The sequence below is a fragment of the Pinus tabuliformis genome, chromosome 9 (genome assembly GCF_031772625.1).
Source record: "Pinus tabuliformis cultivar Carrire ecotype Pingquan chromosome 9, CPIR1, whole genome shotgun sequence".
Classification (NCBI taxonomy): domain Eukaryota; kingdom Viridiplantae; phylum Streptophyta; class Pinopsida; order Pinales; family Pinaceae; genus Pinus; species Pinus tabuliformis.
This window is the reverse complement of record NC_142307.1, coordinates 728,501,300-728,514,525: the sequence shown is the minus strand read 5'-3', so window position 1 is coordinate 728,514,525 and position 13,226 is coordinate 728,501,300.

The window sequence follows — 13,226 nt, the reverse complement described above, 5'->3', positions numbered from 1 at the left end:
CCGTAGAATTTTGGAGAGAGCTTTTGACAACCCTTATCTTTGAGTGATGTTTGCTTATATGGTTGCAACCTCAAAAAGACCTGATCCCCTTCTTGAAATTGGCGCTCTGAGCGATGTTGGTCGGCCTGTTGCTTCATGCGGTTCTGAGCTTGATGAAGATTCTCGCGAAGATGGGCGAGCATGGTTGCGCGGTGTTGTAGGAGTTGATCCACTGCTTGTACTTTGGAGCATCCCTTGAGATAAGAAGTAGGGGAAGGCGGAAGTTGACCATAGACTGCTTCATAGGGAGTCATTTTGGTGGTGGCATGATAGTTGGTGTTATACCACCATTCAGCGAGAGGTAACCACTGTGCCCAAAGGTGTTGCTTTTCTGAGGTGAAACACCTAAGGTAGGTTTCTAGACATTTGTTGACGGCTTCGGTTTGACCATCTGTTTGCGGATGATATGAAGTACTGAGTTTGAGTTGAGTGCCTTGTATTCTGAAGAGTTCCTTCCAAAAATTGCTGGTGAAGATCGGGTCGCGGTCGGACACTATAGAAGTGGGCATGCCATGTAATTTGAAGATCTGATCCATGAAAGTTTGAGCAACCAAGGTTGGTGTAAACGGGTGGGGTAGGGCGCATAAATGAGCATACTTCAACAGTCGGTCCACAACCACCATGATGACTGACTTGTTCCCTGACTTTGGAAGACCTGTAATGAAATCCATCGAAACCTCCGTCCAAATTGAGGCTGGAATGGGCAATGGTTGTAAGGTGCCTGGTGTGTTGACGGTTTCCCCTTTGTGGCGTTGACAGACATCACATTTGGCTACGAAAGTAAGGACGTCCTTTTTCATGCCTGTCCAAAAGAATGATCATCTGGTGCGAGCATATGTCTTCTGAAAGCCCGAATGTCCTGCAATGGGAGATGAGTGCAATTCTGCCAAAAGGCGACTTTTGAGGGTAGATGTTGGTGATATTACGACTCTGTCCTTGTAGCGAAGAATATCATTCTGCCACGAGTAGCCCTTGCTAGAATTAGGATCTACCTGCAATTGAGAAATGAGTTGGGAGAGCCCTGGGTGTGAAAACCATTCTCTGCGAGCCTCTTCAATCCAGTCTGGAATGGGAAGGGAAATTGCGAGCAGAGTACTTTCCTCCTCAAATTGGCGCGATAATGCATCTGCTACACTATTGTCTTTCCCTTTCTTGTAAATGATCTCATAATCATATCCCAACATTTTGGCTAACCATTTATTTTGTTGTGTGGAGGATAGGCGTTGCTCCAAAAAATATTTAAGACTGTGATGATCTGTGCGGATTTGGAAACGTCGCCCCAATAAGTAAGGTCGTCAGGTCTCGACTGCATGTAAGATGGCCATAATCTCCTTCTCGTAGGTAGATTGGCCCAGATTCCTCCCACTGAGTTGTTGGCTTGTGAAGGCCAATGGTCGCCCTTCCTGCATTACGACCGCCCCAATACCTGTACCCGAAGCATCACATTCAATGACAAAGGATTTGGTGAAGTCAGGTAGTGCTAAGACTGGAGTGGTACACATGGCGTTTTTTAGAGCGGTAAATGCCTATTGTGCTTCCTCGGTCCAGAAGAAGGAATTTTTCTTTAGGAGTTGAGTGAGGGGCTTCGCTATGCGGCCATAGTTGTGGACAAATTTATGATAATAGCCTGTGAGACCCAAAAATCCTCTCAAGCTCTTCAAAGTCTTAGGTTGAGGCCATTCTTGCATTGCCTGGATCTTTTGGGGGTCCACCTTGACACCTTCACGCCCCACAATGTGGCCCAAATACTCAACTTCTTCCATGCCAAACGAACACTTAAACATCTTGACAAATAATTTGTGCTTGCGGAGCAGTTGCAAGAGTAGATCTACATGCTGAAGATGTGCCGCCCAAATGCCACTATAGATGAGAATGTCATCGAAGAAGACAAGGACAAATTTTCTGAGATATGGTTTGAGGATGTGATTCATAAGACTCTGAAAAGTAGAAGGGGCATTACAGAGACCAAATGGCATGACCAGGAACTCATAATGGCCTTCATGAGTTCTGAAAGCCATCTTGGGAATGTTGACTTCCTTCATCCGAATTTGGTGGTAGCCGAAGCGAAGATCCAACTTAGTGAAGAATTGAGCCCCATTGAGTTCGTCCAGCAAATCGTCAACCACCGGAATGGGAAATTTATCTTTGACTGTCAACTTGTTGAGGGCCCTGAAGTCGGGACACATCCGCCACTCCCCATCTTTCTTGAGGACCATGACCACTGGGGATGAATAAGGACTAATGTTGAGACGAATGACACCTGCTTCCAACAATTCCTTGATGATTTTTTCTATTTCATTCTTTTGAGTGAACGGATATCTGTATGGCCGCACATTTGGGGGTTGGGCCCCTGGAACCAAGGTGATGCTATGATCATGTTCCCCTCGCGAGGGTGGAAGCTCATGAGGCTTGTCAAAGATCGTCCGATGGTTATTTAAAATCTGCTGCATCTCAGGATGAATTGGCAGAGACCTGGTTTCGACTACCTGGATGGCATTAAATTGAGCTACCACTCCATGATGGCCCTTTTTTAACAATTTTTCCATTCGATGCGAGCTGATGACAGAGGGGGCTCCCGCCTGGAGGCCACGGAGGGTATGTGTGGAGTTGTTCTGCTTAAAACTCATATATAACTCCTGGAAATCCATTGTGATTGGCCCAAGGGTGCGGAGCCATTCAGCGCCTAGGACAATGTCGCATCCCCCCATGTGTATGGCAAACATGTGGGTTTTCAACTGATAATCCCCCATTTGAAGTTTGACATTTTCACAGCGGCCTTCACATTTCATTGTGCCCCCATCTGCAATTTGGACTTGGAAGTTAGAAACTGCCCGTACAAAACAATGCGCTGCTTCGGCGATTTTTTGATGGATGAAATTATGGGTACTTCCACTATCAATCAAGACTATTACTAGGCGATGTTTAAGAAAACCCCTGATTTTGAGAGTTTGAGGGGAAGAGATTCCTGCCAACGCATTGAGCAAAATAACTGGTTCGTCAGATACAATCTCCTTTTGGTTGTCTTCTTCAATCGCCTCCGGTTCCTCAAGAGGTGGATCTTCCTCGGTGGCGCTGTAGTCAGTGGCATCTATTTGAAAAAACTTGGGCTCCTTGCATTTATGACCAGGGGAATATTTTTCATCACAGTAGTAACATAGTCCTTACTTCCTTCTTTCGGCCATTTCCTGAGGTGACACCTTTTGGACCTTAAGTGTCTGAGTCGTGTTGTGAGCTTGTGGGGGACGACCTTTAGTGGGGAAATTGGGGCGGTTGTATTGGGCTGTTATGGCACGTTCCACCTTACGGGCTACCTGGCAAGCCTCCATCCATGTGGGAGGGTGGTGGAGTAGAACTTGAGCTTTGATGGCTTCTTTAAGACCACTGATAAAACATTCCGTGTAGAACTCATCTGAGAGATGCTGATTGCGGAAGGCTAAGGCTTCAAAAGCGGTGATATATTCATCTATTGTACCCGTCTGTCGGAGCTTAGTGAGACGGCCCAAAAAGGAGTCTCCATGTTCAAAGCGATCTCGAAGAGCTTTGGCAAATTGGGCCCAACTCGGAAAAGGTCCATTGCGACGTTGATGCCATTCCGCCCATTGCCATTGTTCATTGTCCAAGTACATGGTCCCCACTCCAAGCTTAGTCCAATCATCTTGGAGACGATTCAATTTGAAATACTGGTCCATTTATGCTAGCCATGCGGATGGGTGAGAACTGTCAAATTTCTGCATATCCAACTTGGGAGGTTGCTGACTGGGTGGTGAATGGGTGTGCCAGACGTGAGGAGAGTGGCTAGACTCACCCTCATGGTGTTCATGGTCATTATACGGTTCCTCGAGAGCTGGCTCCTTGCCCTTATCGAGTGCTTGCCGTACCAGGCTAGTTAGTCCGCTAATCGTAGTTTTGAGCTCGTTCATATCTGTTTCAAGTTTGTCTAGCCTTTCATTGGCCATTGCTTGAGCTCTAGTTTCTACCATACACCAACTTGATGAAAAATTGGGACCGCCAAAAATTTTTTTCTAATAAATTGAATGGTACCACCGTGCTCAGCTCGTTGTCCTGATGCTGATGGGCTAGATCACAAATAAGCGCTTCGAAAGATCTCATACTCTAACGGAGTTTTACTCCTTCTTGATCAATACTACAGTCGACAAATCCTCAAAATGTCAATGCCGCCAAAAGTCCTGCGAAAATTATATCCAGGTACAGGAACCCTTCACAACTACTCTGATCTGGTGGATCTGAGAGATCTGAATGGTTGAACAACTGTTGTTGCTGATCTGATGGAGTTGTGGGACTGATGTCTGCTGCTGCTCCACTTGCTGATATGGAATAGATGATGTGTGATCCCCCAATAGAAAGGGAACTATGGTCTTGAGGAGTGTCAGGTGCTACAGATCGCAATATACATAAGGGTCTGACAGTAGTACTCGGCCCAATGTTTCAGGGCTCTAACTAAGGAGGATCGACCGTACCCTTAGCCGTACAACCCGACTACCCTATCGTACGGGCAAGTAATCTCTCTGAGTGATTTTCTCGGTGTACTGTAGCCACAAGACGGCCGAAGGTTTATCTATGGCGAGGTTTCAAGGGAGCTAGGGGGCTTCCTATATACCCAGAGGGTACGTGGAAGACAGTCCATGCGCGGTTCTGTCTAATGCGCTACTACTCGAACGGGTACCCACAGGGGTTACAAGGGAGTCCAATAGACGTGACCACCTCTTGTATTTCCTGCGTGCATGCCTCCCCAAATCCGCAGGTTTATGCGCTTAACGACAGATCCCGTGGTTTAAAGACGCCGAAACACGTCTCTAGCCAAAAAAAATTTGCTAAAAATTGGAGATCCCACCAAGCCCTGGAAAGTGCTCTGATACCACTTGTTATGCTCTTAACCTGCAAAGTAATACCCAAACACAGAATATGCGAAGAAAAGATACCCAGAACACAGAATATGCGAAGAAAAGATACCCAGAACACAGAATAGCAATGATTTTATTATTCAGAGAGAAATGTTCACAGGCCTCTTCGAGGGGGCAACCTCCAATAGAGCAGAGCTCGATTACAAAAACAAGACACGATACTCCTCGCAGGGAGTCTCTATCCTTTATATATGACTCATACATGCAATACCACGGGCCAATACCGTGGGTTTTATTAATACCATATATCTAATACTACCGCCCATTTGTAACTAACTGTGGTCCCGTCATTAATTGCGGGTTAACCACTTACAAATATTAATATGGGCTTTATTGATTCTTGACTAGGACGTGATCCCATGACATAAATAAGGGGGTTAGGGTGGGACCCTAACATTAAACAAGAGAACTGTAAAAACATAAGATATAGAATACTTATTTGTTTCTCGTTTGACACAAGAATCCGGTAAAATTCCTTTGCTTTATTACTTTGTCTAGCCAACCATACAAAAGTTGTTCAACAACACTTTTATTCCAAAATAAAGAGTTTACAGAAATTTCTAAGAATCCACCACTAGTACTTCAAATGAGGAAGTACTTATACAAAATTTACAACAAAATATCTCCTAACTGAGAGAGATATATTCTAGGAAAACTAAATATATTTTACATGAATGTAGAGACAGATGGTCTCGAAAGTAGAAACTGAATGTGAATTGCTCGGTTGTTGTCCCTGTTTTTGTTGAAGGAGCTGGAGGCAGGCCCTATAATTGTGAATCTTGTTGTCTTGCTCATAATTATGTGTTGGCTAATTCTTTTCATCTTTTCACTGATACTCTTTTACCTGTTTTACCATAATTTATCCCTTTTTACCCAAATTGACTATGGTAAATACTTCAATTTACTTCTTACCATGGTAAATTATAAGATGTCTGTCATATCGGTCCACCAATCATCCCTTGGTATCCTGGTCCTTGTTAGCTTTCTAAAGATTTCATCAGCTTCTGTGTATTTTACAAAATTTGGTTGTACTGGGAACAAGTGTTTCAATTCATGCTCAACATAAAAAAGGTTCTCCAAACTATCATAGAGAACTCTCCCTGTGGGTAATGCTTTAGGTGTAGATGAACTGGCTTGGTTATTTGCATACTGATGTAATTTGTTGACATAATCATCCTGCCTCATTAACTTATCATTGATGACTAAAGGACTTGGAAGTCCTTTACTTTGTAAGTTGCCAAATTTTTCCATAAATTCATCTATGTCTTCTTGCATATTTTGACATTTTCGTTCCAGGTTTTGCATTAGAGTCCTTTTGGTTAAGACTTTCTTGATTTTGAGGATTGTTCCATTCCTATCCTCAATATTTAGCTATTCTAATTGATGCCTATTTTTTCTATTTAGAAAGTTTATTAACCTGATAGCTTCTTCAGGCTTCCCTCCTAGCTCTTCCTTGGTTTTTTCAATCTCTTGAAGAGCAACTTTGACTAAGTCAATCTGTTCAAAAATGATTTGAATTGATGACCAAACATCATTGATTGATTGAGTGATGTTGGTCCATAATATTTTCCTGATATCTGTTAAAGGCTTTTCAAATGTAAGATCTTTTTCCAGTGTTTTGACCTGTTGAGTCAAGCCTTTGTTTTTCCTTACCTCTTCAGCAAAATTAATTTTTGACACATCATACTTTTGTTCCAAGGTAATGAATTTCTCCTTTACCTTTTGGAGTTCAGTGACCTGGAGCTTCATTTCCTCCATGGACTTGATCAATTCTTCAGTGCTCTGACTTGAGGTTCCTACCTGTGTTGTACCTGTACCTGTAACTCCAATAGTTTCAGCTGTTGCCAAAGGAACATTTGGTGCTAGATCAGTTGACAATGTAGAAGAGACTTCTGTAGAAACCGCTAGTACTACATTTTGAGGCTGAGAGGTCGACTCACTCTGCCTGCTTTGTAGTGTTTTTTCTAATTCCTGCTATGTCTCCTTTAATTTCTCATTCAGTGTGAGGACTAAATCCATAAGCTCTTCTTCATTGTTCTTTTCAATTACTTCAGTTGTCTGTGGATGCATAAGTGGTGGAAATTTCAACTGCTTTCTCAGGGCAGCTATATCTTCATTCTTTTTCTTTATTAGGGCCTCTATAGCTTTGACATCCTTTGGGTTATGACCCAATCCAATAATCAAATCCTCCAATGATTTGATTCTATTGTCCTTTGCCTGTGAGGAGGCTCTTTCTAGCTGTAATTGAGCAGTGGTGTTGTTCAGTGAATTCTCCAATCTGTGTGCCATCATGGCCTTGCTTGTCAATGTGGAATAAACCATTTCCCCTGTTTGTTTATGCAATTCTATTTGATCTATGGGGTGAATATCTTTGGCCAAGACCTCAAAATCAGTTTTGAGGTAGTCTGCAATTGATTTGGGTTGTTGTACTATAGGCTTTAGAAAGCTCATCTACATTTTGCCTTCTTTGATGTCATAAGCTGACATCAACCTGGTTTGATTAGTAGGGGCCATTTTCAGGTATTGAGTGTAGGCTTGGGCCTTCAGCTGTTCATTTTTGGCCTTTATCTCCTTAAATTTTCCTTTGATGTCCAAGGTCTTGTCAGATGAAGACCTAAAAGATGAAACTTCGACACTCTGTTGTCGTTCAAGCTCTTGTCTTTGTGAACTAGAAGGTGTCCCACCTACTGGGAATGTATGTAGACTGTCTCCACCTTCTTTCCTCAAACTCCCTATTGTTTCTTCAAAAAATTCTTCTTCTAAATGTGGATTTAGCCTGTGCCTCTTAGCACCAGGCTGGTCTGAAGGACCACTAGCAGGGGTAGCTACTTCCCTGTCTCTTTTTAAGCTTTTTTCCTCATTCAGAGGAGTCTGCAAAACTGGGGGCTCCCATATTAACCTGAGCTGGATGGGACTGTGGTGGAGCCTGTTCTTCAGATATTTCAGGCTGTTTTGACATGTCTGATTGTCCTGATGCTGGAGTACTAGTTCCCTGTCCTTTTCCCTGTGGTGGTTCTGCAAGGGGTGCACTAGTTTCCTGGGAGTGCCTTTGAGAGGTCTCTATTGTAGAGGCACTAGTTCCTGGTGTTGGCTTCTGAGCAGTTCCAACTAGTACCTATTCACAAGAGTCTAGGTCAAGTCTCTTTTCTAGGTCTTTCATCACATTCTCTACATTGACTTGATCACTATCCATCTCAACTAGAGTTCCTTCCCTCCATTCATCCATATTTTCATATTGCTCTATTTCAGGGATTTTGTGATGAAAATATGGTGATAACTTATGTTTCATTCTCCTATCACAAATGAAACTGTGTGGGTCATATCTCCAACCAAAACTTTTATTTAATTTCATGTGTTCTAGGATTTCTTCTGCTTCTTTGCCTGCTTCTCTATTGTTGCAGACAAATGGGCCTAAGTGATCTTTAATTCTCAACTGTGCTTTCTTCTTGGCCCTGGTGAAGTGAATCTGATTAGATTTTATCATTTGCCTATAATATTCCAATGCAAACAACCTCATAGGAACATATTTTGGTAGTTTGAATGGAGGAAGTTCACAACCATATATTCTGATCTCTGTGTGATTCTGGTACAAGTACCAGTCACCTATTTTGTACTGCTTGGATAGCTAAAGGATTCTTTTGATTTCATCACTAATCCTAGGAGGAGGATTTCCTGTCAGCATGGTGGTCACTGGGTGGACAAACTAGTCAATGAATTCATTGTATGAATAAGGACAAGCAAATGAATAGTGGAAGATAGAAGTCCAAAAAATGACTGATCTAGGATTACCCTTTGTATCAAGTTTATTTATAGAGAATGGGAACTTGTCAGACTGATAGTAAAGGAAAAGGTGATATATGAATGTAGAGTACTTGAACACTTTTTCATTTTCCAGCCTCATAAACTGGTCATGGATTTTCTCAACAATGAATGCAACATAGTTATATTTGACAGCAGGAGGCTGACCAAGGGTAAAAATGGACATTAAAACTAGGGTCAATTCATCCACATACTCACTAGTATTGAAACCCATGACTACAACTATCATATCAATTATATTCTTGCCTGTCTCTGTGAAGAAAACTGACAAATAAGGAGGGGGATTTTTGGGTTGATGCTGCTTATCCACAAAAGTCTGGCAAAGGCGACTGAGTTCAGACTAGGATAATTTAGATGATTTTTCTAGAAAATCTCCTAGGGAAATGGGGGTGAGGTCTTGACTGGGCTGAAACTGAAGCATCTCATTGATTGAGTCTGCATTAATTGTGAAGAGAATAGTTTGATTGGGGGACATTACTACTCTGAGGTTGGGATCATAATTGGTGTGACACTGATGGATAATGTCAGGGAAAATGTGCACAGAGGGGAGAAAGTACATTGGGAGATTTGATTCCCAAAGTCCTATGGTATCATAGCCATTCATGTAATTGTCCCGGCATTGGCAAAATACTTTCAAGTGGTCTTTATCAGTATCCAGGTCTTTTATTTGAAAATCTTTATCTGCTAAGGGCAGATAATCCAAATCACGGTGAGGGGTAGTGATAGGTGCTACATTGAGGGCCACGGGGGTTTCCATTCTGGTTCTTGTGGATTCAGATAGGAAACTGGGGTTTTTAAGTGGAATTGGTGAAACAAAGGGTCTTGGGAAACTTGAATTCTAAATGCAGCAACTGAATTATGATGAAATTTGGGTTTTTTCCAATTAATTATAGAGGAAAGCAAGTATTTACAGGGTTTTTGGATGGAAACTGGTAAATACCTATTTTTAGTGATGGGCAATGGGATGCAGGTTCACTAGGTGCGAATGGCGGACTTGGAGTGATGTCGAACTGCAGGTTTGAGGGTGGTTGACGATTGGGTGAACGAGCTGGTTGACTTCAACGTTTAGGTTGCATGCATGCGCTTTTCGGAAATAAGGATGAAAAACTGATTATCTTTGTTTTTTATGCAAAGTTAAAACTTTGGCGGGTTCAGGATTTGGACAGATGGCGTCAGCGGGAAAATGATTTGATGTTTTGTCGGTAGCGGGAGGCGGTAAGCGGTTTTCATTGCACTGCTAGTGGAGGGGAGGTCGTATTTGGGAGCAATTGTGCGATTCCACACACTGAGTGACACGTAGCGATGCCACTATTCACAAAACCACTCACCATCGTGCACTAAAGGTCGATCGCGGAGGCCTGTGCGATATGCGCGACAACCGTCGGATCTGCGGGATCCGATCAGATGGTTATCAGGGAGTTGAAATGGCGGAAGGTTAATGGAGGGTGGGCCCAATATAATTAAAGGCTTTTAATTACATCGAGGGCGACGTGATTGGTTGAAGTTATTAATTAATCGTGAGGATTAATTAATTCTTTTATCAGCATGAAGGGGATCGAGCTCTTAATTAACTATGGATTAGTTAATTAATCCTGTTTATTGACTTTATTATGGTTATATTTAACCAAGGGGCGGGATATATAAAAATTTGGGGAATTTGTATATTTATAATAATATGGGAGTGGGTAACTTTTATATAGGGGAATTATATAATAACATGAATTAGTGGTTAATATGATTTTGTGAAATGCGCGCTAAGTTTAAACATTTTCATATATATTTAAAACTTAGGCTAAGTGAACATGAGGGTTTGTATGGAAAGTGTTTGATTTTCCCTAAGTAAAATAGGATTTTACTTAGGAAAAGATTTATTAGGGAAATGAATAACTTATGAAGGGGTGTGATTTTTGGTGAATGGGCTTAAGTGTTTAAGGTATTATAAATTATTGGGCCGAGGGTCCGGTCCCTCCAAAAGTCAGAGAAATGCTCTGAGCCCCTCTAACTTGATAGATACCTTGGAACTTAGGGGAAATTAGTGAAAATTTAGGGGAAATGAGTAGGGAAGTTAATTATTTTTTACTTTGCTTGCTTGATGTGCCTTCCATGTGATACATGCCTTTGTCTTGTGATGAAAGTAAAAGATTTACACATTTAGATTTATCATTCACCACATATTATTCTGCAACTATCATCTACTTACCCTACCTACTTAACCTAGCATTTTTACTTCTTTATTAGGGTGCACTTAGACTAGAAAACCCTTATCAAACTTTATTTTCTTTTACATGGTGATGCCTATCTAAGTCTACACTTATTACATGTAAGGGCTTAGATTAAACTATTGAGCTCCTTTTATTCACTGTACCTATCTACTTATCTGCCAAGATTAAACAATTTGGTCAGACCTTATTCTCTATTTCTACAACATGAAATTGAAAATATGAACTAGCCAAGCTTAAATTGTTCGACTATTCATGCATTGTGGCATAAGTGACAAGCTGCACACAATTTTATTATACAAAAGTAAAAAAGTAGTGGCATTTAGGCTTGCACACTTTCCTGGTCTTTTCTTTTTGTTGAGGTTCATTTTCTTTCATTTTTTTACCTCTTTTTATTTCTTTTCACCCTTTGATTTTTCTTTTAGGGTATACCCTCTTTACATTTTTTTTAAATTTTTTTATTTTTTTACAAATATGGAAAACCTTTGCAACAAGTAAAGGTATGAACATATTTCAAAGCTAAACCAAGTAAATCATGATATATGACACCTATTGGTATAGGGGCATAACACAAAGAATCCTCTTTGAGTCTATCAAGGATCACCTCATCTCTTTTGTTTCATATCTGTCCACATCCAAAGAAGTCTATGAGAAAATTGGTCTAATTATATTTTGTTAATACTACAAGTCATAAAATCTTTTTAAGAAATCAAATTTATAGAACAATGCTATGAAAATATGAATATGTCACTTCATACCTTATGAAAATCTCAAAATTGAAGGATCAACTTCAAGGGATTGGAGAAGTAAAATCTAATTATGAATTAATCACTTCCATACTCAATGCCCTACCTCCATATTGGAGTGGTTTTGTAAGTAGCATATACGCAAGAAAAGAAACTCCAACATTTGAAGAAATTTGGGCACAATGTGTTCTAGAAGAAGAAAGGTTAAAATCCAAGGATGACACAAAACCCAATAATGAAAATGCTCAAGATTTTGCTACTAGATCAAGAAAGAAGTTTGGAATATTTGGAAGATTTGAACCTCATCATAGATACAACAACAACAACAACAACCATCCATGTGGAAACCATGACATGCCTAAAGTGTAACTCTATGGTTGCAATGAACTTGGACATTATAAAAGAGATTGTCCCATAGATCCTAAGAACAATAAGAAAAAAAAAAGGAAAGAGAGAAATGAAGCTCATATTGTAGAAGATGAAGAAGCCAAGAAGAAACCAAATTTTCAAGACAACAAGGACCTCTATTATTGAATAAATTAACAAATACCAGGAAGTTTGTTTTCATTTAGGGTATCAGTTACAATTACATTTGTATATAAGATTCTTGGGATTCTCAAATTATAGAGTCATTGAAGAAGCATATAACATTAGAAGAAATAGAGTCTAGACATAATTGCAGTTACATGAGAAGGATGCAAGCCTCTCTCTTGAAATTCCCAATTCTAAAATCATGAAGAAAGAATATAATTTAGAAGAGTTTGGGTCATCAAAAGTTGTCTACACATTGTTCTATAGTCACAAGTATTGAACAGTTACCGTATTAGTTAAAGATGTTAATTTCATCGTGAATATTTTGAAGCATTCACTTAGAAATCAAGAACTACAATACAAATAGAACAACAACAGAGTCAGGATCATTATATAGCATCATAAAAGTCTCTCCAACATGATATTCTATTTTAAAGCACCAATTCTAGCAATAATACCAAAGTTTAGCATTTGAAGATTCAAAGGTGCATAACAAAAGTCAATTAATTGAGGAATGGTCTAGAAGCAGCATAAATGAGGTTACTCTTATCACAAAGGAGGAATCTCATCATCCTACATTTCATGGACATCACCATCAAAGAAGTTTGAAGAAGTAAGAAGTCAATTAATTAGCAACTTGGAAGGAAGAAGTACACTTACCATGGAGGAAGTTTTGCAATCAACTATCTCAAAAGAGGACTCATATTTTCAAAGGGAGTTGAAGGAAAAACATGATGCATTTAATAAATATACTTGGGTAGAAAGTTAATAGAAAAAACATGATATGTTGAAAAGGAAAGTCAAGACTCCTCTATATGGTTGTCTGACATATGGAAGCAGAATAGATTATTGGCAGAATACTACTATTGGTTGTGAAGCTAAGTAATGCGAAGAAATATCTTAGAGAGAACCAACAACAAGGTTTGTTATAGAATCCTAAAACTTGACTT